Raw genomic sequence first — 25,466 nt, 5'->3', positions numbered from 1 at the left:
GTGAGCAAGGAGCCCAATGCGGGGCTCCATCCCAGGACCCTGAGATCATGACCTGAGCCGAAGGCAGATGCTTAACCGACTAAGCCACCCAGGTGCCCCAAGTGTGCACATTTTCTATTTGTAACTTCTTTTGGAAAGTATAAGTCACCAAATATTGGTGAGACAGTTTTCACTTCTTCCCAAATCATCAGAGGATGGATATTGGAGGTTGTCTAACCACACAAGTTGGTTTGTGGTTTGCAGGTTCAAAAAAACACTTCATAATTGCTCTTAGAATTCAGCATGGCCTGGAGCTTTCGAGGTTTGGGAGCAAAGGACGGAAAAGCAGTAGTCCTCTGACTAAGAGGAAAGACCTCAGTGATTTCTTTTATTCTTTGGGGGTTCATTCAGATTCCAGTTTCTTTGGTCCTAAACCAGGATTCTGGGCAAAAAATAAATTGGGTGATAAGCACAGTCAAATAGGTTTGGTTTCCCCATGAGCCCTGTGATGGTTAATTTTATGTTTCAACTTGATTGGGCTAAGGGATACCCATGTAGCTGGTAAAACATTTTTTTCAGGTGTGTCTATGAGGTTAGCATTTGAATTGGTAGACAGATTAATGAAAATTGCCCTCAATTTGGGTGGGTGTGGGTGGGCATCACCCAAACCACTGAAGGCCTAAATAAAACAAAAAGGCAGAGGAAGGGTGAATTTGCTCTTTCTGCTTGAGCTGAAATGTTAATCTTCTCCTTCCTTCAGATACTGGTGCTCTTGGGTTTTTGGACTCAGACTGCCATTGTTCACCTGATTCTCAGACCTTTGGACTTGGACTGAATTACATTTCCCACTCTCCTGGTCACGGGACATGTTGGCCTATATAATCAAGTAAGCCAATTCCTAAAATAAATCTCTTCTTACATCTCTTTCTCTCTCTATATATATCTTATTGGTTCTGTTTCTCTGAAGAACCCTGATTAGCACAAGCCCCATGTGTAGAAAGGGACAGACCTTTTACTTCAGATTTTGCACATGTTCAATTCATTGATCATTCTCTTGAGGTAGGTTTGCTACCTCATATAGCACTTTTGAGATTGATTGACTCACTTATGAAATTATTCTGTGAATACTAAGAGCCAAATACAAAGCCAGGTTGTGAATACAAAGATAATTCAACCAAGGATCACAATATATCTCTCTGACTTGACTGCAAGTTCCTTGCCAGCAAAGGGTTTATAGTCTAGTAGGGAAAATAAACGATGAACATCAGAAAACCGTAATATAAGATAGAAAGTGATATGTCATTAAAGCATATAAAGAGAGGTAGAGATTAATTGTTCCAAATTAGGGAAAGATGACATTTGGTGGAGCGATGTGATGAGACTTTAAGAAGGCATTTGAAATGGACTTCAAATTTACAGGAAAAGAAGGCAAACATTCCAGGTGGTCAAAGGCACAGACTTGGAAAGGCACAGGACATAGAATACAGACATTTCTTGTGGGGTGGGTAGGGGAGATGAGAGGGGAAAGGGACAGTTTCATAGCCTAGGGCCCGTTTTGGATTTGGGATTCATGGAGTTCTTGGAGTACTTCTGGGGTTCCAAGGAACACGGTTAAGGTTAGGTGGTACTTGGGGTGTGGGGGTTGGAGTAGAGAGTCTGGGACTGTGCGATGTTTTCTGATACCAGTTCTCCAATACTCTGACACCAATTGGATGTCCAACTCAATTCAATTTGGATACTATCTACCTGGAATTAGTGTCAAATCCCACAAATTAAAGGACCCAGTTCCACAAGACTGCCCCTACCTCAGATGCCAGCTGCAAGTGGGGTACCCAGGTGACCCACACTTCTGCCCAGCCAACTACATATTTGAGGATTCCCATGACCAACCCCCCCACCAAGTTTGATAATTCACCAGATAACTCACAGAACTCAGGAAAGTGCTTTACTTTTCCAGTTTATTATAAAGGGTGCAACTCAAGAAGAGCCAAATGATGGAGATGAATCTGGCAAAGTATGGGACAAGGGCTGCAGAGCTTCCATGCCCTCTCCAAATGCACCAGCCTCCTAGTACACTGGTGTGTTTACCAACCCGGAAGCTCCCTGACCTCTCATTTAGGAATTTTTAAGGAAGAAGTTCCATTACATAGGCACGATTGATTAAATCATTGGCCATGGATGATTGAACTTAATCTTCAGCCCTTCTCTCCTCCCTGGAGGTTGGTGGTGGGGGTGGGGGTGGGGTAGAAGTTCTAACCCTCTTGTCATGTGGTTGGCTTTTCTGGTGACCAGCTCCCAGTATGAGTCACCTCACGAGCACACAAAAGACAGTAAATTCCATGGATTTTAGGAGCTCTGTGCCAGGAATCAGGGACAAAGACCAAATATTTATTTACTTTTTATTATACCACAGAGGCAGAAACCATTTGCTTCACAGTCTTGTCGAGGGGACAGTGCCTACAGCAAGCCTGGGGGGAGGTCAGCGTGGAGCTCAACTCTGAGGTAACAACAGGTAACACAGCTTGGATCAAGGCTGAGTGTGCTGGGGCTTTTCTGAAACAGGATGAGGGCTTGTGCCAAGGTTGGGTGAAGCCGGGCAGGGTTGATGAGACCTTGTTAAAGACTAGTTTACAGTGTGTGATACTGTTGGCTCTGCCTAGAGATTTCTGGCTCTAACTTAGGGCAACTTGGGGAGAACACGGCTTTACCTTACATTTCTATTTTGTTCTTTTTTAACAGATAATTCCCATCGTTGGAGTAATGCCCTCATGGAAAAAGGAAACTGGTTCCAGGTTAGTGTCAGTTCTGGGATAATCATCCAGGCTAGTAGTTCCTTTCTCTGCCTGGCTGAGGAGGATCCATCTTGTTAGTAGTCAAAGAGTACATATACATATAGAAGTGGGGAACATGTCGACGAGCTGGCTTGAATCCTTTAAAATATTCACACTTCTCTGTGACTGGCAGAAGGATCTTCGCAGGCAAGAACTTAGCTGAATGGTCCTAACAGGGAAGTAAAGAGGGTGCCTCAGGACTCCACAAAAACTGAAGGTTTTTGTCCATGTGACATCCTTGAGTGCTCCGAGGAATCAATCTTAGAATCTGTCTTAGTCTGTTCGGGCCGCTATAACAGAATAACACAGACTGGCTGGCTTATAAACCACAGAAATTTACCTCTCACAGTTCTGGAGGGGGGTAGTTCAAGATCAGGGTGCCAGCCTGGTTGGGTTCTGATGGAGGCCCTCTTCTGGGCTGCAGACGGGCAACTTCTCATTTTGTTCTCACATGGCAGCAGGTGGACAAGCTGCTCTCTGGGACTTCTTTATTAGAGGCACGAATTCCATTCATGAGGGCTCTGTTCTCATGACCTAGTCACCACCCAAAGGCCCCCCCCTCCTACAACCATCATATTGGGCATTAGGATTTCAACATAGGAATTTTGGGGGCCATATCCACTTAAACCATAGCAGAATCTATTTTGCAAAGACACCCTAATGCCTTGAAAGATGCAGAGCAGGACTAGGAGCATGCTCCAGGAGTAGCATAGCAGGAATGCTAAAAAGGGAGAAGGAAGCTAACATTTCCAGAGCACTCACCATATGCTGGGACCCATGCTGGCTGCTTTACCTACATGGTCTCTTAATTCTCCCAACAGCTCTGTGAGGTTGATTTAACCCACTTCTATTTACAGATAAGGAAGCTGAGGTTCAGAGAAGTTAAGTAAGTTGTCTAAGGTCATTTGACTTGTCTAAGGTCAATGTGGTAGTCCATCTGACCACAAGCCATGCACTTTCCAATATATAGCAAAATAGTTGTGGGTCCAGAGACTGATTTTAGAGTTAGAAGTAATCTTGGAGTAAATAGACAACTACTACTAAATAGATTTAGAATGATTTTTAGTGGTTACCCACTCCCATACCTCTGCCAGGTGGCCTTCTGCTTTGGTTTTACTTCCAGTCAAGGGTACCCAGCTACTGCTAAGGCAGGGCCCAAAAGGGCAGCAAGTTGAGGACCGATTCCAAACTTCACCTGCAAGAATAGAAAGATGAGAATGGGAGAAAGTATGAAAAGAAGATTAATGAAAAGCAAAGGGCTCATCTGGTGAGAAATTTAGAATATCGTATCTCTGCAATAATTAGTTAATGTGGCTCAGGAATAGACTCATAGATGAGTAGAAGGGAATATATTTTTGTGGAAGCAAACTCTAAAAGTTAACACACAATAAAGGAAATATTGCAAGTCACTGAGAAAGATTGGTCTATGTATTTGATAGTTTGTGGAAATGTAAATAGGTACATAGAAGAAAATTAATGCAAGTCATGACCTTATATCATGCCCAGATAAATTCCAGGTGCATGAGTGAATTGTGTTTAAAAAGTGAAAATACTATAAAAAAATTAAGATTAATATTTATCTGATCTCTGAGTGGGAAATGGTATTTTAAGCATAAAATCTGTAGGAGAAATCACAAAAGAAAAGATGGATAGACTTGACTACAGATAAATTAGAATTTTGTGTTTATAAAAAAATATAAACAAAAACTTAAAATAATTGATAATTTGGGGAACATTTGCAAGTAATATGACTAAGGGTGAATATCTTTAATATGTAACGTGTTCACACAAATCAATAAGAAAAAATGTTAATGCCCTAAATTTAAAATGGGCGAAGTGTATGAAGAGATAAATTACCTCAAGAGAAATTATAAGTGACTAGTTAACATATATTTGAAAAGTTCACCTTAGCTAGTAATCAAAGCGATAGAAATGAAAACTTTTACTTAATCACTGAGAATTATTGGAAGTAAGATTTAAACTTGGTGTGGGAAAATGTGTGCTCACATATTGTGGGTAGAGAGCAATCTGTCAATCCTTTGCTGTAGGCCTATCTCTGACATTTGGGAGCCTGGGCCGAAAGTATAAATGCAAGCTCATATGCCATTTATCTAGATATTTAAAATATGTAATTGTATTCAAAGGATATACATCTGAAAACATCCCCATTACACATGTAAATTAAACTAAAGAAATGGAAAATTAGAGTTATGTATTATATATATTTTTAAAAAGTAGTTTTTCTTCTAAAATATTCAGAATTATTTTAAAATTAAAAGGCGGGCACCTGGGTGGGTCAGTCAGTTAAGCGTCTGACTTTGGCTCAGGTCATGATCTCAGGGTCCTGGGATCGAGCCCAGTGTTGGGCTTCCCGCTCAGCGGGGAGTCTGTTTGGCCCTCTGCCCCTCTCCCCACTCATGCTCTCTCTCTCTCTCTCAAATAAATAAATAAAATCTTAAAAAAATAAAATTGAAAGACAAAAGGAAAGTTATAATTAATGACTATCAGAATTTTATTTTTAAAAAATATTTATTTATTTGAGAGAGAGATCGAGAGCTTGAGCAAGTGTGAGCAGGGAGAGGGGCAGAGGGAGAGGAAGAGCAGTCTCTCCACTCAGCACGGAGCCAATGTGGGGCTCGATCTCATGACCCTGAGATCATGATCTGAGCTGAAACCAAGAGCCGGGCTCAGCCAACTGAGCCACCCAGGTGCCCTTGACTATCAGACTTTCGGATAAGACTTACTTAGATAAATTTTAGTTTAATTTTAAATATTTAACTAAATATTAGTAAATGTTTTTATGAAAATAAAGCTACTCAAAATTGTTCAATGTCAATGTCCATGAAGTTGCTTAAGTAAAGAATTGTTATCATCCATCGTGCATGTTATACCTTACCCATGTGGTCTCAAATTTAAGAGCCGTATAAATTGGTTAATATTGCAAAGTGCTCCTCCTCAAGGTGCAGACAGCACCAACTTATGAGTATGTCAGGAGCTGTACATTTAGCAGAAAGGAAGTTGGAAAATAGGCACACGGTACCACTAGCAAATGGTACTTTCTTTTCTAAGAAGCTATTGCATTGATGTTGACAGGAAGGGCTTGTCAGGTTAACTTATCTCTCTCTTACCTATGTGCTTTCTACCCCTGCAGAGAAGTGTCCATCTCTGACGGCATAACTCATAGATCTTACAGGTATTCAGATGCAGTTCCTTTATGTTTTAAGGATGTCTGGAAAGAGAGGTGAAGCTGTGTGTCCCTGGGGCCTGGATACTGATTGATTCTGGCACCCACATGTTCTTTAACAAATGTAGAGTGTGCATGTGTGTGTGGTGCATGCGTGTGTGTGTGTGTTTGACGTCGGTGGCCTTCTGATGTGTGTCCTAAGGCAGGATTCCTTGTTATCTGGGCTCAGAGGCAGTTAGTACAATATACATCAAAAGCCTTAGAACTATGAAGACGCTGCCATTACATCTTCGTTAGGCTAGGTTAGGGTTGGACAAAGGAATTATGTAGGCTTTAACACGTGATTCCATTAAAAAAAAAAAAAACTACCCTAAATAAATAATGAATGAATACTAGAGACTGTGAACAAAAATTTACATACCAAGGTGCTTATTAGACATTATTTTTTTATACTTATTTATTTATTTAGTACAACATTATTTAAAATATTCAAGTAAAGGGGAATAGCTAGATAACATTGTGATATCTGTATAGTTGAATACAATGCCAGGACTTTTTTAAACATGTGGGAAATACTTATGGCTATAACGTTAAGTGACAAAGTGAATTGTATAAAATATGATCCCAGTTAAGAGAACCATATGCATAAAAGCAAAGACAGGGAGGAAATGCATCGACATTTTATAGTGCTTATGTTTGAGGTGTGAGAACATGGTTAATTTATCTTCTTAAAAATATTTGTATAATTTTCCCGGTTTAGTATTACAAGCACATTATTTTCAAAATGAAAGAAGATGATTTCAAAGAGAGAGCTTTAATGTTAACATATTGCTTCATAAGTGCTGCATGGGAGCCTTAGAGACAATGCCTAATTCATAGTAGAGGGTGAGAAGTGGAGTGTTGGTTCTTGCTAAAAAGGGGGACTTGGGATTATTATAAGGCTCTCTGGGTATCTCTATGATCAAGTAAGTTTGTCACATTTTTGGAAAGCATTGGTTTCAACTAGGGCACAGTACATAGGTGTTTCTGTTAGACTATATTCTGGAAATTCCTTTAGGTCTCCTGAAAAGAAAACCAAAAAAATGAAAAAATCCTCAGTTTGATAGAATCAGGGGATGGGGATGCATGCAGATGGTAGAAAAGAACTTTTTATCTTGGCTTGAAAAATTGTAAGGGCCAAACATAGTTTTAAGTTCAGTGTCTGACTAAACCTCATAATCAGCTTTATTGATAGCCCTTTGCCTATAACCACTGGATAAGTATTAAGTTACAAGATGCACACTGAACCTGAGACCACAAAACTCCTTTCTCCAACCCTAACTTAGCCTGACAAAGCTGTAATGGCAATGTCTTCATGGTCCGTAGATTGGTTATATTGTTTCCTTCCAGGGCAAGCCTCTGACATGGAGAGGCAGCTTAACCTAGTTGTTGAGAACCTAGGATCCAAGATATGTTACAATGAAATGAGGAAGTAAGAGCAATATTTATGTTCTGAACAATCGTTGAAAAACACACAAACAGCTGCATCTTTTGTATATTGTATTAGACAGCTTAGGTTAAGATATGCTGCAGTAACAAACAATCCACAAATCTCAGTGGTGTTCCATAGTAAAGCAAGTGGCTTACCTGCATCACATGCTGGCTGGGGGTTGACTGTAGCTCTGCTTTACATCTTCACTCTGGGATCCAGGTTGAAGGAGTAGTCCCTGTCAGGGACATCACTATTCTCATGGCAAAGGAAAAAGAAGATGGCGGAAGACATGATGGCTCTTAAAGCTTCTGTTTGGAAGTAGAACATACCTTTGGCCAAAAAACACACATGACCAAGCCTGAGGGCTACGGGGTAGGAAATGCAATCCTTCCTGTGGCCCATAGGGAAGGGCCACAAATATTTTGGATAATAATTCAAATATGTGTATAATTGTGTGTATGTGCGTGCGTGTGTAAACAGCAAGGATTAGAGCAGTTACTTTTATCTTATGTAAGGTAAATAAGTAACACATATAGTATGATAGGTTGCGATACATGATTAGGAGACAAATAAAGGAGGTAAAGGGGGAGAAGTTTTGTTTTATTTTGCCTTTGAACAATTTTAAATAGCCCAGGCCAATGAGACATCTTAGTGAAGAGTTAAGAAGGTGAAGAAGTGAGCCATGGAGATATTTGGGGAAAGAACATTTCCAGCAGAGAAAGCAACAAAGGTAGTGACCCTGAGGCAGGCATGCGCTGGGCCTGTTGGAGAACTGATGAGCCATTCCTAGCTCGGTGGCACTTCACTGCCGCTGATCTCCCTTTACTGTCCCTGCATCTTTGTAAATAAATATTCAATGTACTCTTCTCAATTACTCCTTGTGAGGGTGCCATCTGTTTCCTGTAGGGACCTGATGGATATGAGTAAATCCATCCTGTTCGGGAAGGTTGTACAGTTTATAAAAAGAAATGCTGGAGGAGTTCAGAGCAGGAGAAAATCATTGTAGGATGAAGTATGTGAATCTTCACTTCGTCCTTGAAGGAAATACAGTAGAACCAAGTTATTTCTAGGACGCTGCTTCAAAATTAATGGTAACCCTTCGAGCCGTGGCCTCAGCCAGAAATCTCTCTGGGTGTTATCTCAGATTCTTCTTTCTTCCTCACCCCAACAGCTAATTGATCACTAAATCCCATCTGATTTTCTAAATCTCTCTTGCATCATGCTTTGCAGGTCCTTGTTATCCACCCCTGGGTGTCTATGGTAGCCTCCCTGGCTGTGGTCTTACCCTTTCTCCAAAGTGACCTTTATAAAATACAAGTTGACTATCTTACTGCTCCTTTGAAAACCACTCGCTGGCTCTCCCTGGTCTACAGGAGAGTGTCCATAGTCCTTGGCCAGCATTTCCAGCCTCATCACCCACCATCCCTCCTTTTGCATGTTATGTTCAAGCCATACTTAGTAACATCAGGTTCTTATGTGGTCATGCTTCCAGATCTTCCCATATGCTTCACCAGGTGCCAGCAATGCCACTCCCCTGTTAACCAACTCTTGCCTGTCCTTCAGAACTCAGCTCAAGTGTCACCTGGTCAGGAAATCACTTTCTTCTTCTACTTTTTAAAAAACATTTTATTTATTTATTTGTTGGAGAGAGAGGCAGAGAGAGCACAAGTAGGCAGAGCAGCAGGCAGAGGGAGAGGGAGATGCAGGCTCCCCACTGAGCAGGGAGCCTGATGTGGGGCTCGATCCCAGGACCCTGGGATCATGACCTGAGCCAAAGACAGACGCTTAACTGACTGAGCCACCCAGGCGTCCCAAGAAGTCATTCTTTCAACAAGTATTTGTTGAGCCAGTCCATGAAGGCACTGAGCTAGGCATTTTGTGTATAAAACATACAAGATCCTTGTTTTCATAGAGATTTTTGTCTAAAAAATCTTACTTTGTTTTTGAAGTAATTGAACAAGGCAGCCATTGGACGGAAAGCTGCCTGTCTTGTCAGCCTACGCAAGCGAACTGAAACCCAAGCCAGAGTCAAGTCATGTAAATGCCTCAAGGTCAAGAAATTGAAACTTAAGAACAATAAATCACAAACAACCAACTAGGCTTTCCTAAATCAGGCAATTCAAATTATAGCCAATCAAGTAATTTTTTTGCTATGTTTTTGTGTCTTCTCTATAAAAGTCTTTCCCTTATCTTCTGTCAATGGAGCACCTCTACTCACCTTCGGTTTGGCACTGCCTGAGTCAAATCAATAGTTGTTCAGATAAACTGTTCAAAAATTTAATGTGCCTCTGTTTATCTTTTAGCATACTAATTGCTAGCAGCATTTGTTTGGAAAGACAAACACTAAACGGGGAAGTGTACAGATAAATATATAGCAAAAATTGTGCGAGTTGCCTTGAGGGAAAAACCAGAGAACAACGACAGTGACTGGGGTGGGAATGGGACATGGGGGCGGGATGGGGATCTGCTGTAAGTAGAAGGTTGAGGAGGTGACAGTTAAGCCGATACCTGAAAAATGACAATGAGCTAGCCGGGTACACCAGGTGATGCTGCAGGGAGAGTTGATGCTCATTGGAAAGGATTCAGGGCAGCATTTCAGACAGGAGGAACAAAAGGGGAATGAGTATGTAGGAAGGCTCTGTGAAGGAAGGAAGAACCAGGTGCATTCTCGGAATTGAAAGCAGGTTAGTAATGGAGCTTGAGTTTGGTGGGCCATGGACAGTGAAGGAGGTGGTGGGGGTGCAGAGGAGGGCAGGGCCAGACCTTGCATGACCGTGTGCCCACACGGGAAGTGCGGATTTTGTTTGAATGCATACAAGTCCCTGACGTTTTCTAAGCAGTGGAATGACCTGATTTCGTTCATGTTTTAAAAGCTCACTCTGACTACAATCTGGAGAATGGCTTGAAGGGAGGTCAAGAGGGAAAAGAGTGATGCCTCCCTCGCTGAATTTGGGGTCCCTCCTCTATATTCATAGAGTACCTGGTGCTTCTTTGAGCATAGCATTATATTGATCACAATCACAATTTTCTTTTCACTTGTCCTTTGCCTTCACCAGCTCGAGAGCTCCTTCTGGGTAGGGATTATTTCTTTTATCTCCATGCTGTATGGTAAGTGTTCAATGAACATCTTTCTTTCTTTCTTTCTTTCTTTCTTTCTTTCTTTCTTTCTTTCTTTCTTTGAGAGAGAGAATGAGATAGAGAGAGCATGAGAGGGGGGAGGATCAGAAGGAGAAGCAGACTCCCTGCTGAGCAGGGAGCCCGATGCGGGGCTCGATCCTGGGACTCCAGGATCATGACCTGAGCTGAAGGCAGTCGCTTAACCAACTGAGCCACCCAGGTGCCCCCAATGAACATCTTTCTTAAGGAAGGAAAAAGAAGTGCACCAAACGGAGTATCAGATCCAACTTTTCTCTAGGTCTCTAGCTGTCTTGTCAGAAAGAAAAAAAAGTCTCAACTAAAGAACTGTCCAGCTATAAAATCCGGTAACCATTCGCTGGAGAAAAAGGACATTTTGGTGAGGCATCATAGTAAGAGATCTGAAGGAGATTGGACTGAACAGGGTGTGTGCTGGAGGTGAGGTGTGGACAGGAGACAAAGGGAGACTCACTTGACTTGAGTAGGGGGTTGAGTAGCCATTTTTAATTACTGGAGTTTTTCTGGATTGTGAAAAAGGGTTCTAAAAGTAGGGAGAAAACAGCTGAGTCTCCCCACATTCATCAGGCTAATGTAACAAGGCTAATGTCCTCTTGGGCAGCCCACTCTCAGAGCCCACTTTGACTCCTCTACTTGCAGCAAGGAGCTGGCAAGCTCTCGACGCTCCCAAGTTTGTGCAATGAGAATTTATACACCAGGCAGCATAGCACAATAAGATAAAAAGTATACCAAGTGTGGTGAATGCAATTAAAGATACATATGATAAGATATATTTGACATTTCATAAACTCATTTTGGGGGAGGGAGAACTCATTAGGTCGTGAAAATGAATCACGGGGAGAACAGGGTCCCCTTGGCAGAGCATCGCTCACTGCCGAGTAATTCTCCCATTGTCGTGGGGCTCTGCGTAGAGGGTGGATTGATGATGATCCCTTCTTTATTGAGATTTTGGGCTCACATCTCATTTATGTTTATGCTCGCCAAATGGCAGAGCCTTTATTTGTCACTGCATTCCTTAGCCGTTTCTTGATCTCTGAGGCTTGAGTGCAGAGAGGCTGAAATGGTATAGTAAGGATGCTCGGGAAATGCATCGGTAAACGCTAAGGGAAACAGACAATGCGGAGGGCAGGAGTTTATTCCACAGGATAACAGGGATGAAGTTAAGAAGAAGAAAGATGGATGTTCAATATCAAGGAAAAACACCCTGGCCATTCGACTTTAAGAATAACTTCCCAAGGGAAGTTGTGAAAATCCTGCTACTTGAGGCATTTGAGAATAGACTGAATGATGTACTGGAGATTATTCTGCAGGGAGTCCAATGTACTCTGGTCCAGGGAGTGAATGAAAATGGCCACAAAACCCACAAAATGGTCTTTTGTGGTTACGATTCTGGCAGCTTGGGCAGGTCTTGCTTTATTGAATCTTTTGCTACAACCAATATGAACTTCCCCAGGCTGAACTAAAGAACTGCACCTTAGAATAGGAGTCTTGGTGGGCTCCCATGTTCATGGCCGGGATGGCTAAGAGGCAGTGCAGTGTGGCATCTGTCTTACACATTGCACTGGTTCCTCCCCTCTCTTCCTCTTCCCTCCTTTGCCCTCCCCTTCTCTGCTCTCCCTTCCTCTCCTCCCCTCCCTTATTTATTCTCTTCTCCTTAATAAAGGAAATAGATATGGGGTCACAAAGGCTTGGAAACCATTCCTCTGAGTCATTCTGATGTGTCTGTTGGATGCTTGCTCTCTGCTGCTCAGTGTACTGTGGTTTGGCATTTGGTGGAGAATATGGGTTGAAGTCCACCAGAGTCAACATGAGACGTGGGAACTGCTGAGGTCTGCTGGCCATTCCCCAGAGGATGAGCCCTGCAAAGCCTGCAGAATTGCAGTTAAAATCTCCTCCCTGCTTCTGCCCCAGCCTGTCCAGAGATCTGCTGGGGGTTTCTGAGTCTTCTCTCTTTTACAGCTATTGTTCATGATTTGGAGGAGGCGAGGAGAAGGAGGAAGGTTTTCATTCCCCAAGGAGAGACTGAACTTGTCATTCAAGTTCAGCTGTAAGACTCTACAGTGAAAATGTTGAAGGCCAGGTGCTCATTTTTCTTTCTTTTTCTGATCAGTTGCAATTGATCTACAAATACTACAGGGGAAAGTCTGCAGCTGGAGCTGGGACGAGTTGCTGACACAGAACTGTGTCAGGGGTCCAGGTGAGTTGGGAGGTGAGCTGGGAGGCTGAGGAGGACTTGTAAGTCAGCTCTTGGGGAGTTTCCCCCTTATTAGTTCAGTATATTCCGTACATTTCTCAGTTGATTGAGATGCGCAGCAATTTTCCCACAGAGTAGACTCCGGCCGTTGATGGTTGTAACATTTATGTTTAAGTCACTTGAGTGTGATTTGGAAGTCCATTCTATAAGGTAAAATGCAAAATGTTGCTGAGGCATGAACTTGAATCACCGAAACTATAAGGTCATTGTGGTTGAGTCATTACCTAGTGACAGGACCCCCTTGTGGGGTCCAGTCTCTACCGCTTATTGCAGCCCTTCTCATTCTTAGTCATCATTCTGTGTGAGGAGTTTGGGGACACACATCCTTGGTGAATGCTGTGGTTCAGTGCCTTGTCACTCCACGCCAAAGTCCAGCACGGCCCAGCTCGACCTTCCTAAACACGCACGATCATAAAGATCCGAGGAGAAGTCAACGCAAAAAATTGGAACGTGTTCAACATTGCTTATTCATCTTTCATCGCGGGCCAGGCCCTGTGCTAGGTGTTGTAAGAAATACAAAGATGAATAAGACCCGGTTTGGGCTCTCAGGGAAAACAGAACCAATAGGAGAAAAGAAAAGAAAAAAAAAAAAAAAAAACCAACCCCAAACCAAAAACCTCAACTCAAATGATCATAACACAGGGCAGTGCCAGATAACCACATTGGGGTGTTTTCCACACCAACAACCAATTTTCTGATTGTCCAGACACCAACTCGGTGTTCAATGATTCCATTCATTCTGACACTACTTCGTTTTAGTGCAGACCTCACAGGTCAAGGGCTCAGTCGTACAAGACTGCCTGCGTCCTTCAGAGGCCAGTCACCAGTCCGGGGCCTCTCATAATTCTGATCCACCAGCTATAAATGGGGGGGGTCCCAGGACCCCCTCCTTAGGTTCTCTAATTTGCTAGACTGGCTCACAGAACTCAGGAACACACTTTACTTACATTTTCTGATTTATTATAAAGGATGCAAATGAACTGCCAGATGAAGAGGTATATAGGATGAGGTCTGAAGAGGTCTCAAGCACAGGAGCTTCTGTTCCAGAGAGTTGGGGTGCACCACCATACCAGCATGGGGATACGTTCACCAACGTAGATGCTCTGTGAACTCTGCTGTTTAAGGGTTTTATGGAGGTTTCAGTACATATGCATGATTGATTAAATCATCTGCTATTGGTGATTAAACTCAGTTGCCAACCCCCCTCCCATTCCTGGAGGTTGGAGGGTGGGGCTGAAAGTTCCTAGCTTCTAATCAAGGCTTGGTCATTTTGGAGACTGGTCCCCATCCTGAAGCGATCTAGGGGACCCCAATCGCCAGTCATCTCATTAGCATGCACAAGACTCTCATCATTTTGGAGATTCCAAGGGTTTTAGGACCCGAGTGCCAGAAACTGGGGACAAAGGCTAACTATTTTTTATTATGCTGCAACCACCACAAGGAAATTATATGGAAAGTGTTGTGTGACTTTAAAGAAAAGAAAGATGAATGCCTGGGTGGCTCAGTCGGTTAAGCATCTGCCTTCAGCTCAGGTCACGATCCCAGGGTCCTGGGATCGAGCCCTGCATCGGGCTCCCTGCTCAGCGGGGAGAGTGCTTTTCCTTCTGCCACCGCTCCCCCTGCTTGTGCTCTCTCTCTCTCGCTCTATTAATAAATAAAATCTTTAAAAAAAATAAAGAGAAGAAAGATCAGATCCATTTTTTTTAAGACTTCATATTGTGATATCACGTAATGTAAAAGAACTTGGACTCTGGAGTCTGCCAGCCCGGGTTTGACTTCTGGAGTGAATCTCATAGCCACTCTTTCACTTCCTCATTGATATCCTCAATCACGAAATGGAACAATGTCAGTTCCTCTCGAAGGAGTGTAAGGCACCTCAGATCTCTTCCAGGGCGGGAACCTCTTGTTGCAGAATGTTATTTTGCTTGTCTGTTCAGTCCTCTGTAGAGCTCAGCTACGTTGCCTTCCCCCGCTCCCCTGAAATCACAATAAGATGAGATTACTGCTTGAAACTTGCAATCCCATTATCTGTCAGCCTATGAAAGATAAAAAGTGCCACTAGTGTCTCCAGAAAGTCATTTTTCAGTAGCCATGGGTGACAAGAATTACATTTCTTTGCCAGGACATCTTGATGTGGCATATCATAAATATTCAGGTTACGTAGACTTTTAAAAAAGATATAATATCTTCTTTTTTGTATAACACCAGCTTCAAGGTGAGATTCAGGATGACTCAAAAATAGGAAGTAGGAATTCTTATGCATGAGCGAAAGGCAGCCTTTGGGGAGTGGGCTGAAGGAGGTTGAGGAAGTAGAAACTGAAAAATGAAGTAGGGATTGGGGTATGGGTTTGGAAATCCTATGCTGGGGTGTATTACCCTTAGACCCCGGCAGGTGGGCCTCTGCACTGGTCCTGTGCTTTCATGGGCCTGGCTCTGGCACTCTTCCTTCTGTACCTTCCCCATGGGATGAGAGGTCCAGGAGGCCAAGGGATGTGTCCACGTGGAGTCCATGCCCCCCTACTTCAAAATCATATTCTAGGTACCAGGGACACCAGAATTCCTTGCCCAATTGCTAAGGCCTGTGTGAGTGTCTTTCCCAGCTCTGTCCTTTTGAGTAAGAGCTAACAGTACCACCTGTGTACCCAAAGGTGGCCAAGGACTGGTGGGTGGCACGATCGGGGGAGATAGAGATAGGCTGGGTGAGCTGGGATGTCCATATGCATATGATCCGAGTAGAACTAGAAGAGAGAAGAGAGAAATGAATGGGGTGTGGGTCAGGGGTCTCCATTTGTACTATTGCCTTAGGCCTGCAACGTTTAGGGGCAGGCCTGTGCGGGAGTCTGGGCTTATAACTTTCCAAGAAGAAACAATGAATTTGCAAATAGTTCCTGATAGAATTGAGCTGGCTTCCCCTTGTGCTAGATTCAATCCTAATGGTTTTTTTTTTTTAAGATTTTATTTATTTATTTGAGAGAGAGAGAATGAGAGACAGAGAGCATGAGAGGGAGGAGGGTCAGAGGGAGAAGCAGACTCCCCGCCGAGCAGGGAGCCCGATGTGGGACTCGATCCCAGGACTCCAGGATCATGACCTGAGCCGAAAGCAGTCGTTTAACCAACTGAGCCACTCAGGTGCCCCTAATCCTAATTGTTTTTATTTCTATCTGCCATGTTGCTAATAGGGTAAATAGTTCATGGTGATAGCACTAGGTCCATAGCTATGGTCCTTGAGATACAGGAGTAACCTAAAGAGAAAGACTGTCTGGCCTAGAATTTAGGAGAGCCCCACATTGTCCACACATTGAGAAGAAAGAAGCAATGTTCCTTCCGAGCCTGATTCTGAGAGGGAAACTTTGACAGAGGCTTTGGTGTCAAACGCAGTCCTGTCCTGAGACCTGTCCTGAGGCCTGGCCCAGCCCTGTGCCTCTGGAGACTCTGCTCTTTGGAGTGCCTTCCTTGGACTTGTCTCATTCCCCATCCAATGCTGGAGACAGGCAGGAGTCAGCTGTGCCATCCAGGGGGTACTCCTTGGGCCTGAACTAGGACCATGTGGGCTCTGGTGCTGATTTCTCCCCTGTAGGGCTTTCTTCCAACGGCCATCACTCGTGTAGGGTTGACCAGATGCTCCAGAAGATCTGAGCCTCATGCTTGTGACGTTGTCCCCAGACTGGGACTGGGACCAGGACCCAGATAGGAGGGTGGTCTGGAGATTGGATAGCTCCTGCTGACTGATTGGTATTCCTTTTTCTTTCTTTCTTTTTTTTTTTTTTTTAAGATTTTATTTATTTATTTGTCAGAGAGAGAGAAAGAACACAAGCAGAGGGAGGAGGCTTCCCAATGAGCAGGGAGCCCGATGCGGGACTCGATCCCAGGACCCTGGGATCATGACCTGAGCCGAAGGCAGATGCTTAACCGACTAAGCCACCCAGGTGCCCCAAGATTGGTATTTCTTTCATGAGATCGTCTGAAATTGGGTTGCCAGATGTGCTAGTATGCAGATTTTGGTGACTCAAATTGTTTATCTATAATTGTTATATATTTGCCTGGGCCCCACACACCCTAGGAACAGCCCTGGTCAAACGCTTGTGCAAATATCAATCTCTCCCCCAGTTTCCCTCCTAATCTGCTGTCTCCTAAATCCCATAACAAGGACCCAAATTCTGTAAAGAGCGGAAACACAGAGGCAGAGGAGGAAGTCCTCTGTCTTCTCTGACATAGAAGCCATAGTTTCCCTGCGTGCAGCTGTGCGGAGTCTTGCCTTCAGTTTTCACGTGGGACAGTGGCCTGGTTGAATCCTACAGACAGGAAGATGGAGGGTGCCTCACAAGTCCTGGGGGTGACTGGTCGGGGCTTTAAGGAAAATAATGTCAGATTTAGAGTGGCTAGTGGCTAGAGGAGGAGGTGACGTGGAGAGGTTTTCTGCCAACAACATGAAGTTCCCCACACATTCTACCAGGTCCAAAGTGATCCCCTCTACCACCCAAACCTCTGTGGGGCCTGAGAAAGGGCGCGTGGAGGAGACAAGATGAACACGAGCTGAGAGACGATGCCGCAGCTGCTGCTAATCCCGTCGAGAGTCAAGACTCACACTGACTGGGCACCTTCTATCTGTTATCTCGTTTGCTCCCAGTGACGAAGTTTGAGGTGGGTGCCGCTATTATTTCCACTCCACAGATAAGGTAACAGAGGCCAGAGGACTGAAATAATGTGCCAGCGGTCATGCAGCAACTTAGTGGTGGAGCCGGGGTTTGAACCCAGGGCTGTTCGACAGCTCCAGGTGTGCTTGCGCTCCGAGGCCCTTACTGCTGGTGTGGCGTGAGGCAGAGCTATCCTGCAAGAGGAGCTCTGGGGCCTGGAGGGCCTCACCGGGGCCCGGAAGTGAGCTCCTGGAGGGGCTCTTTGTTTTCAAAAAGCCCTGAAGTCCTTTTGGTGACAGTTCCTCCTTCCGAGTCAGCAGCCCTGGAGCACGACGCACATCAGCTGCTCTTAAAAGGGACTGAAAAGTGGATGTGATGAGGTATTGACCACCCCCCCCACTCACCACCCCCCCAGAAGATTGTATTATGGTTCTTTTCACCCAAGCACTTCAAAACCTTTCTAGAACACCTTGTGGGAAATGCTATTATCACACTTTGCTGAGTAACAACTGACCATCTGACCCAATCATTCAGGAAACCAGTGGCAGATCCAGTGTGATTTGGGGAAATGGAGCCCGGCTTCAGCCCCTCTCGCAGCTCAGACCCAGACTATTCTTCCATCAGCTGTCCTTGCAATTGGGCCAACCTTGTCCTGGGCAATTTGGAATCTACATTGTCAGTACATTTCTTTTTAATGAGTTTATATGGTTTTTTTTTAAGGAGTTTTTAACAAATTTCAATTATTTGTTTTTTGCAGAGCTTTATGAAGGCCTTGAAGAATACCCGAAATATGTCTGGAGAGCATAGAAGCGTAAGAAAGAAGTCAGACAGGAATAGGCCACAATATGGCGTCTGCAAACAAGGCGAAGCCAAACCCAGATGAAGGCGGGAGCTTGGCATTCTTCAGAGGTGCTCCTCAGACTGCCTTCGGGGAGCGCTGGGCGCAGGAACCTTCACGTTTAGGACCCTCTCTCCCATCACACGCATTTCTCATGTTCATACTCGGAGCCCGGAAGATCTGATTCAAATCTGGTTCTGAGTTAACTGTGTGCTTTTGGACAAATGATCTAAGGCTTCTGAGCCTGCGTATACTTATCTTCAAAAGAAGGTAATAAAATCCGCCTCCTTATATTGTTTTGAGGAATAAATGAGAAGACAAATGCAGAATACTTAGTGCTGTGGCCTGAATGTGTCCCCGTGCAACTCATGTGTTGAAACCCTGACCCCCAAGGTGAGAGCAGGTGAGGCCCTGGGAGGTGATTACGTCATGAGGGTGGAGCCCTCAGGGATGGGATCAGTGCCCTTATGGAAGAGGCCCCAAGGAGTGTCTTGCCCCTTCCCTGCCTCCCAAACTATAAGAAATAAATTTCTGTGGTTTACGAGCTATCTAGTCTATGGTATTTAAGTTACGGCTGCCCAAATGCATTAAGACACTTAGCATAGCATTTGCACCTTGCAGACTCTTAGCAAGGGTTATATCTTTCTCTCCCTCTTTCCCTTCATCTGTTTTTCTTTCTTTCTTTCCTCAAGTTTTCTTTTGAAAAGTGATATAATCAATTTGATTTTTCATTTGGAAGTGGTCAAATCTTAAACTGCTTTTTCTAGGAGAGAACACAGGACAAACAGATTTTCTGGGGGGAGTGGTATTGGGATTCCAAGGCACTGGGCACCGTTCCTGAGGAAGATGAGGCTCCAGGCAGTCCGTCCACCTTGGGGCAAAGTCCGGCGCTGTAGATGCTTAAAGCTAGGGGTCGGGAGTTCCCAAAGGAGAGGTGTGAGTGTGTGTGTGGTGTGTGTGTGTGTGCATGTGTGAGTGTGTGTGTGAGTGTGTGTGTGTAAGTGTGTAGGATCAGAGAGAGAAGTCTGCCTAGAGCACAAGACTCACCATTCACTCTGGAGGTGAAGAAACTAATTAAAAGCATCCTCCTCAAACTTTTGGTGTTTGTTGAAGACTGGAGGCTTTTTTCCCCTCTCAGAAATCCCTTGCAGGCAATGTGGATATAAGGGGTAAAGTATAAAATCTTCTTGGAGAAAGGCCCTCTTTCTTCAGGTGTGAAGGGCTCTCTGGGGTCCTGGTGAGAGCTCAAGGACTCTCATTCTCCTCCCCAACTCCCCCCTTCTCCTTTCTTTACTTTACTCCTTCACGTTGGTTCTGGTTCCCTGCAGCCCCTATCCCAGCCGGGTCCCTCCCCGCACATCCTTCTCCCGGGCGATCCTTCTCATCCTTCTCATTTCTCATCGTGATCCTTCTCATTTCTCTTCTTCCCGCTCTTTGTCTTCTTTGCTTTTCATCCAGAAGAAGGGAAGCATGGGAGAAAGCCCCTCTGTTTCTCTTCTGCTCATATTCCTGTTAACATCCCCAAGAGCCTGAGAAACATCTGTTTCTTGGTCTCCTGTTTCTGGAAACCATGATTTATTTAAGGTGTTTCCCTGGCTTAATGAAGATCCTATTCTTCTGTGGGATATTCCTGCACACAGGATTTCAGAACTTGCTGTTTAGAAGCGCTGTTGTTGCCTTCTTTTCTACCACCAAACAATTGCCGCTTCCTTCGCGTGAGCACAAGTGGGGGGAAATGCTGGTATGGCAAACCGTACCAAACCCAAACCCTCCCTTGGGGCTCGAACCTCCAGGGCCACAGTGCGAGAGTGGCTTTAAAACTTAAAAAAAATTATTTACCCAAGCTATTCTTTCTATTCTTGTTAGTCATTGTCTTTACTGAAACACGTGTCTCCATTTTATTTTTTATTTTTATTTTTTTATTTTTAAAGATTTTATTTATTCATTTGAGAGAGAGAATGGGAGAGAGAGCACGAGAGGGGGGAGGGTCAGAGGGAGAAGCAGACTCCCCGCTGAGCAGGGAGCCCGATGCGGGACTCGATCCTGGGACTCCAGGATCATGACCTGAGCCGAAGGCAGCCGCTTAACCAACTGAGCCACCCAGGCGCCCCACGTGTCTCCATTTTAATCCATAGAAGAGGAATTAGAGTCCAACTGGTTCCCAGTAATAAGGATGGACACAGACTATACTTTTAAAATTATTGGCAGCCTCTCAGTGTCTGTGACTTTGAATTATTGTTGCTGTGAGAGTTACAGGCATCCAGACAAAGGCCTTTCCAGAAGGCAGGGGCCCTGTTAGCGGATGAACCCATGGCTGGCTCCCTCCGGTTCCCCAGACTTTCCGGGGCAGGGAGGAGCATCATGAAGACTTCCACACAGCTCTTTCCTGGGAGAGGCTAGCGGGCTCTTCTGCTTGCTTTCACCAGAGGTGGGTTCAGGCCACACTCTGCTGGTAACGAGCTGTGACACTCTGAACAAGTGACTTTATCTCTCTCAACACCAGTTTTCTCCTCCACTCTCAAACGCAGAAAGCATATGTAGAGGAGAAGTTGTGAGGAAGAAGTGAGACTTCTGCTTGTGCATGAAGCTCACTGCTGGCCCCTAGAAAATGTTTCATAAACAGTAGCTGGGCAATAGATGGAGTATATTCAAAGCCACGGCCTACCTCCAGCCCGGGCCGATGGTAACACGAGTGAAGATTGGGCTCTTTCCTCCTTCTTGAGAAATGAGAGAACTTTCTCTGAGGTCTGTGCTGGTGGATGAAGAGGTTCCCGGTGTCCCTGGAGAGGGTTGGGTAAACAGCCCGGTGGTGGAGACTGGCCAGAGACGTAGGGGACACGCAGCCAGGCTTGGAAATCACAAAACAGGGTGACCAGATCTGTGTAGACCTGACTCCCCCCACCATCATCTCCTGAATGGGGTGATTCATTAAGTCCTGTCTCTTCCTCCTCTTTCAAAACATCGCTTGTGTTTTCTTTTGCTCACAGGTCTTGCTTTGGCCCAAGCCCTCATCTCTTGCCTGAGTTATCGTCAAAGTCTTTCCCCACGATGGAATATCATTGGACCATCAAAAGAATGAGATCTTGTCATTTGTGACAACATGGACAGGCCTAGGGGGCACTGCACTGAGTGAAATAAGTCAGAGGGAGAAAGACAAATAGCATGTGGAATCGGAAAAACAAAAATGAACAAACAAACAAAAAAAGAAGAAACAGACCCATAGATACAGAGAACAAACTGGTGGTGGTTTGGGGGGGGAGGGGATGGGCAAAATGAGTGAAGGGGAGTGGGAGGAACGGGCTTCCAGGTCTGGAATGAATGAGTCCTGGGGACAAAAGGGATGGCACAGGGAATATAGTCACTGGTAATGTAATAGTGTTGGGTGGTGACAGATGGTGGCTACGCTTGTGGTGAGCACAGCATCATGTTGAGACTAGTTGAATCACCGTTGCACACCTGAAACTAATGTAACATTGTGTGTCAACCATACTTCAGTAAAAAAGTCTTTCCCCACCCTGGCTTACATGTAATCTATAAAAAATTCAAAGTAACTTCAATTGCCTTTTATTATAAAAGATTCATTACAGAAAGGTAGGAGAATAAAGAGAAGTTAAAAGGAAAAATGCAAATAATCTCTCCACTTAGAGATAACGATATCTGTGATTTTTTTTCTACACATGCATAGATATATTTTCTTTTTTTCCTTTTTTTAATTTAAATTCAATTAATTAACATATAATGTATTATTGGTTTCAGAGGTAGAGATCAGTGATTCATCAGTTGCATATAACACCCAGTGCTCATTACATCACGTGCCCTCTTTAATGCCCATCACCCAGTTACCCCATCCCCCCCACCTCCCCTCCAGCAACCCTTGTAGATATATTTTAAACAAAACAAAACAAAAAGGAACCGTAGTGTGCGTAATATTGCGCTACTTGCTCTTCCACTTAAGAACACAGGCATACTTTGGAGATATCGTGGGTTCAGTTCAGGACCAACACAATAAAGTGATTATTACAATAAAGCAAGTCGAATTAATTTTTTGGTTTCCCAGTGCATATCAAAGTTATGTTCACTGTAGTCACTTAAGTGTGCGATAGCAGTATGTCTTAAAAAATCCAATGTATATTCCTTTTTTAAAATTTAACTTAATTTTATTATGTTATGTTAGTCACCACACAGTATGTCATTAGTTTTTGATGTGGTGATCCACGATTCATTGTTTGTGTATAACACCCAGTGCTCCATGCAATACATGCCCTCCTTAATACCCATCACCGGGCTAACCCAGCCCCTAACCCCCCTCCCCTCTAAAACCCTCAGTTTGTTTCTTGGAGTCCTTAGTCTCTCATGGTTCATCAATGTATATACCTTAATTAAAAAAATATTTTTTCTGCTAAAAAATGCCAACCAGCATCTGAGCTTTCAGGGAATTGTAATGTGATCACCATCACAAACATAATAATAATAATGAAAAAGTCTGAAATATTGCCAGAATTACCAAAATGTGACATGGAGACAAAGCGAGCAAACACTGTTGGAAAAATGGCGCTGACAGACTTGGTTGACATAGGGTTGTCGCAAATCTTCAATCTGTAAAAACACGGTATCTGTGAAGCACAATAAAGCCAAGTGCAATAAAATGGGGTATGTCTGTATGTCTACTGCTGTTTAACAAATTACCCCAAAACTCAGCAGCTTGGAGCAACAAACTTATCATCTCGAGTGGTGTGAGGGTCAGGAGCCCCTAGAATGGCTCAGCCGGTGGTTCAGGCTCAGGGACTCTCATAAGATTCCAGCCAAGATCTCAACCAGGGCTTCAGTCACTCGAAGGCTTGGCTGGGATGGAAAGATGTGCCTTCAAGATGACTCACTCGCTCGGCTATTTCCTGGAGGCCTGGGTTCCTCGCCAAGTGGATTTTTACCAACATGGCGGCAGGCTTTCCCCACCCAGGAGAGAGCAGGAACAAGGCAGAAACCACACTGTCTTTTTTTTTTTTTAAGATAGCTTTTTGAGATATTCATCTACCATACAATTCACCCATTCAAAGTATATGAGTCAATGTTTCAGTATATTCATAGGGTTGTGCCAATGTCACCATGACCTCGGTCAGGAACTTTCCAGTACTCCAAACAGAATGCAGTCACTGCCCACTCCCTCCTCTTCTCACCTCCCTGGTAACCAGTCTATCTTCTGCCTGTGTAAATTTGCCTATTCTGGACATTTTGTATAATGGAATCACATAACATGTGGCCTTTTGTGTCTGGCCTCTTTCACTTAGCATAATGTTTTCAAGGGTCATCCCTGTTCTAGCATTTATCAGTATTCTCTCTCTCTCTTTTTTGGTTTTATATGCCTCTTTATTAAAAAACAAAAACATCCCAAATCCCACATTGTGCAGGACCCAGAACATGAAAAGGTATTTAAGAAACAGGCCTACTGTTCTCATCCCTTGACATATTTTCCTTGTCAGGATCAGTCAGGGGAAGGGCTGAGTTCTCATGACTGGACAGGCTGGAACTGCATGGAGATTCCCGCCCCCTCCAGTCTGATGGCATGTTCTGGAGACATCCCTCCCTCTGCATCAGCATCAGCCCCTGTGCTTGGAGAATAGCTCTGCTGTGGGATCCCCATGTCAGAACAGCAGTTGCGTGGGTCTGGGGAGGGCTCAGAGATTCCCAGGTCTGCGAGAATGAAGTGAGTTCTTTGTCTTGGACTTCATCTGACTCCCAGTGAGTTGACTTTATGGAGTGATCCACTGCAAAGCCAGCAACAAAGAAGCCTCGGTCTGCTTGGGCAGGTACAAAGCTGGATGTAACCAGAAACTTCTTCCCCTGGGTTTTGCAAACATTTTCCCTCATTTAGTCCTGCCTCCAGCAGTATCTCCTTTTTACTGCTGAATACTATTCATTCTATGCATAACATTTGGTTTATCCATTCATCAGATGACGGACATTGGGTTGTTGGCACTTTTTGGCTAACGTGAATATGCCGCTATGAACATTCATGTACGTGTTTTTGTGTGGACACTGATTTTCATTTCTCTTGGGTATAGATGGGAGAGGAACTGCTGAGTCATATGGTAACTCTATGTTTAACATTTGGGGAACTGCCTGTTTTCCAAACTGGCCGCACCATTTTACATTCCCATCAGCAGTGTACGAGGGTTCTGAGTTTTCCACATCTTGGCCGACACTTGTGAACTGGGGTTTTCAGTGTAGCCATCCTGGTGGGTATGAAGCAGTGGTTTTGATTTGCATTTCCCTCATGATTAATGGCGCTGAACAACTTGTAATGTGCTTATCGGCCATTTCTCTTGAGAAATGTTTACTCAGATTCTTCACCCATTTATAAAACTGGGTTGTTCTTTTTATTATTAAGTTGTATGAGTTTTTTTTAGTAGTTTTTTTTAAAGATTTTATTTATTTATTTGACAGAGAGAGATACAGCAAGAGAGGGAACACAAGCAGGGGGAGTGGGAGAGGGAGAAGCAGGCTTCCTGCTGAGCAGGGAGCCTGATGCAGGGCTCGATCCCAGGACCCTGGGATCATGACCTGAGCCGAAGGCAGACGCTTAAAGACTGAGCGACCCAGGCGCCCCTGTATGAATTTTTTTACATACACTGGAGACAAGTTCCATATCAGATACGTGAGTTGCAAATATTTTATCCTAGTCACATTCTTGATAGTGTTGCTTGCAGCAAGAAGAGGTTGCACTTTGATGTTGTCCAAACCACATTGACTTCTAGGTGGCCGTAGACCACCCCCTGCCATATTCTATTGGGTAGAATGAGTTAAGTCCGGCCCACACTCAAGGGAGTAGTGGGGTCCATGTTCTACCTTTTGAAGGGAGGAAAATAAAAGAATTTGTAGATATATTTAAAAATGAACACATATATTAATATTCATTTAAAATGTCATATTTAGTGGTTACAAAATAAGAATCTATAGCCAAGTTGGTTTCAATGGTGGCTTCGTCATGTCATTGTTGTGTGATCCTGGAAAGAGTGCTTCATTCTTTTTTTTTTTTTAATTTTTTTATTCTTATGTTAATCCCCATACATTACATCATTAGCTTTAGATGTAGTGTTCCATGATTCATTGTTTGTGCATAACACC

General features: G+C 44.0%; 1 long non-coding RNA gene across 2 annotated transcripts; it reads left to right on the top strand.

Annotated features, from left to right (window-relative positions):
* Positions 1-729: 729 nt before the first annotated feature.
* On the top strand, positions 730-18,888 carry LOC115944291 (uncharacterized). 2 transcript variants are annotated; one of them, XR_014139056.1, is made up of 6 exons: positions 730-865; positions 2,393-2,481; positions 2,719-2,771; positions 12,729-12,815; positions 17,326-17,513; positions 18,264-18,888. It is a non-coding gene; the product is annotated as an uncharacterized LOC115944291 (long non-coding RNA). The 2 variants fall into 2 exon arrangements; XR_014139055.1 differs by having other exon boundaries at positions 2,393-2,491.
* The last annotated feature ends 6,578 nt before the right edge of the window (positions 18,889-25,466 follow it).

Source organism: Leptonychotes weddellii, chromosome 12, assembly GCF_054177405.1.
Source record: "Leptonychotes weddellii isolate Sample4059 chromosome 12, ASM5417740v2, whole genome shotgun sequence".
Lineage (NCBI taxonomy): Eukaryota > Metazoa > Chordata > Mammalia > Carnivora > Phocidae > Leptonychotes > Leptonychotes weddellii.
The sequence above is the reverse complement of the archived record's forward strand: the minus strand, read 5'-3'. Positions and strand labels throughout refer to the sequence as shown.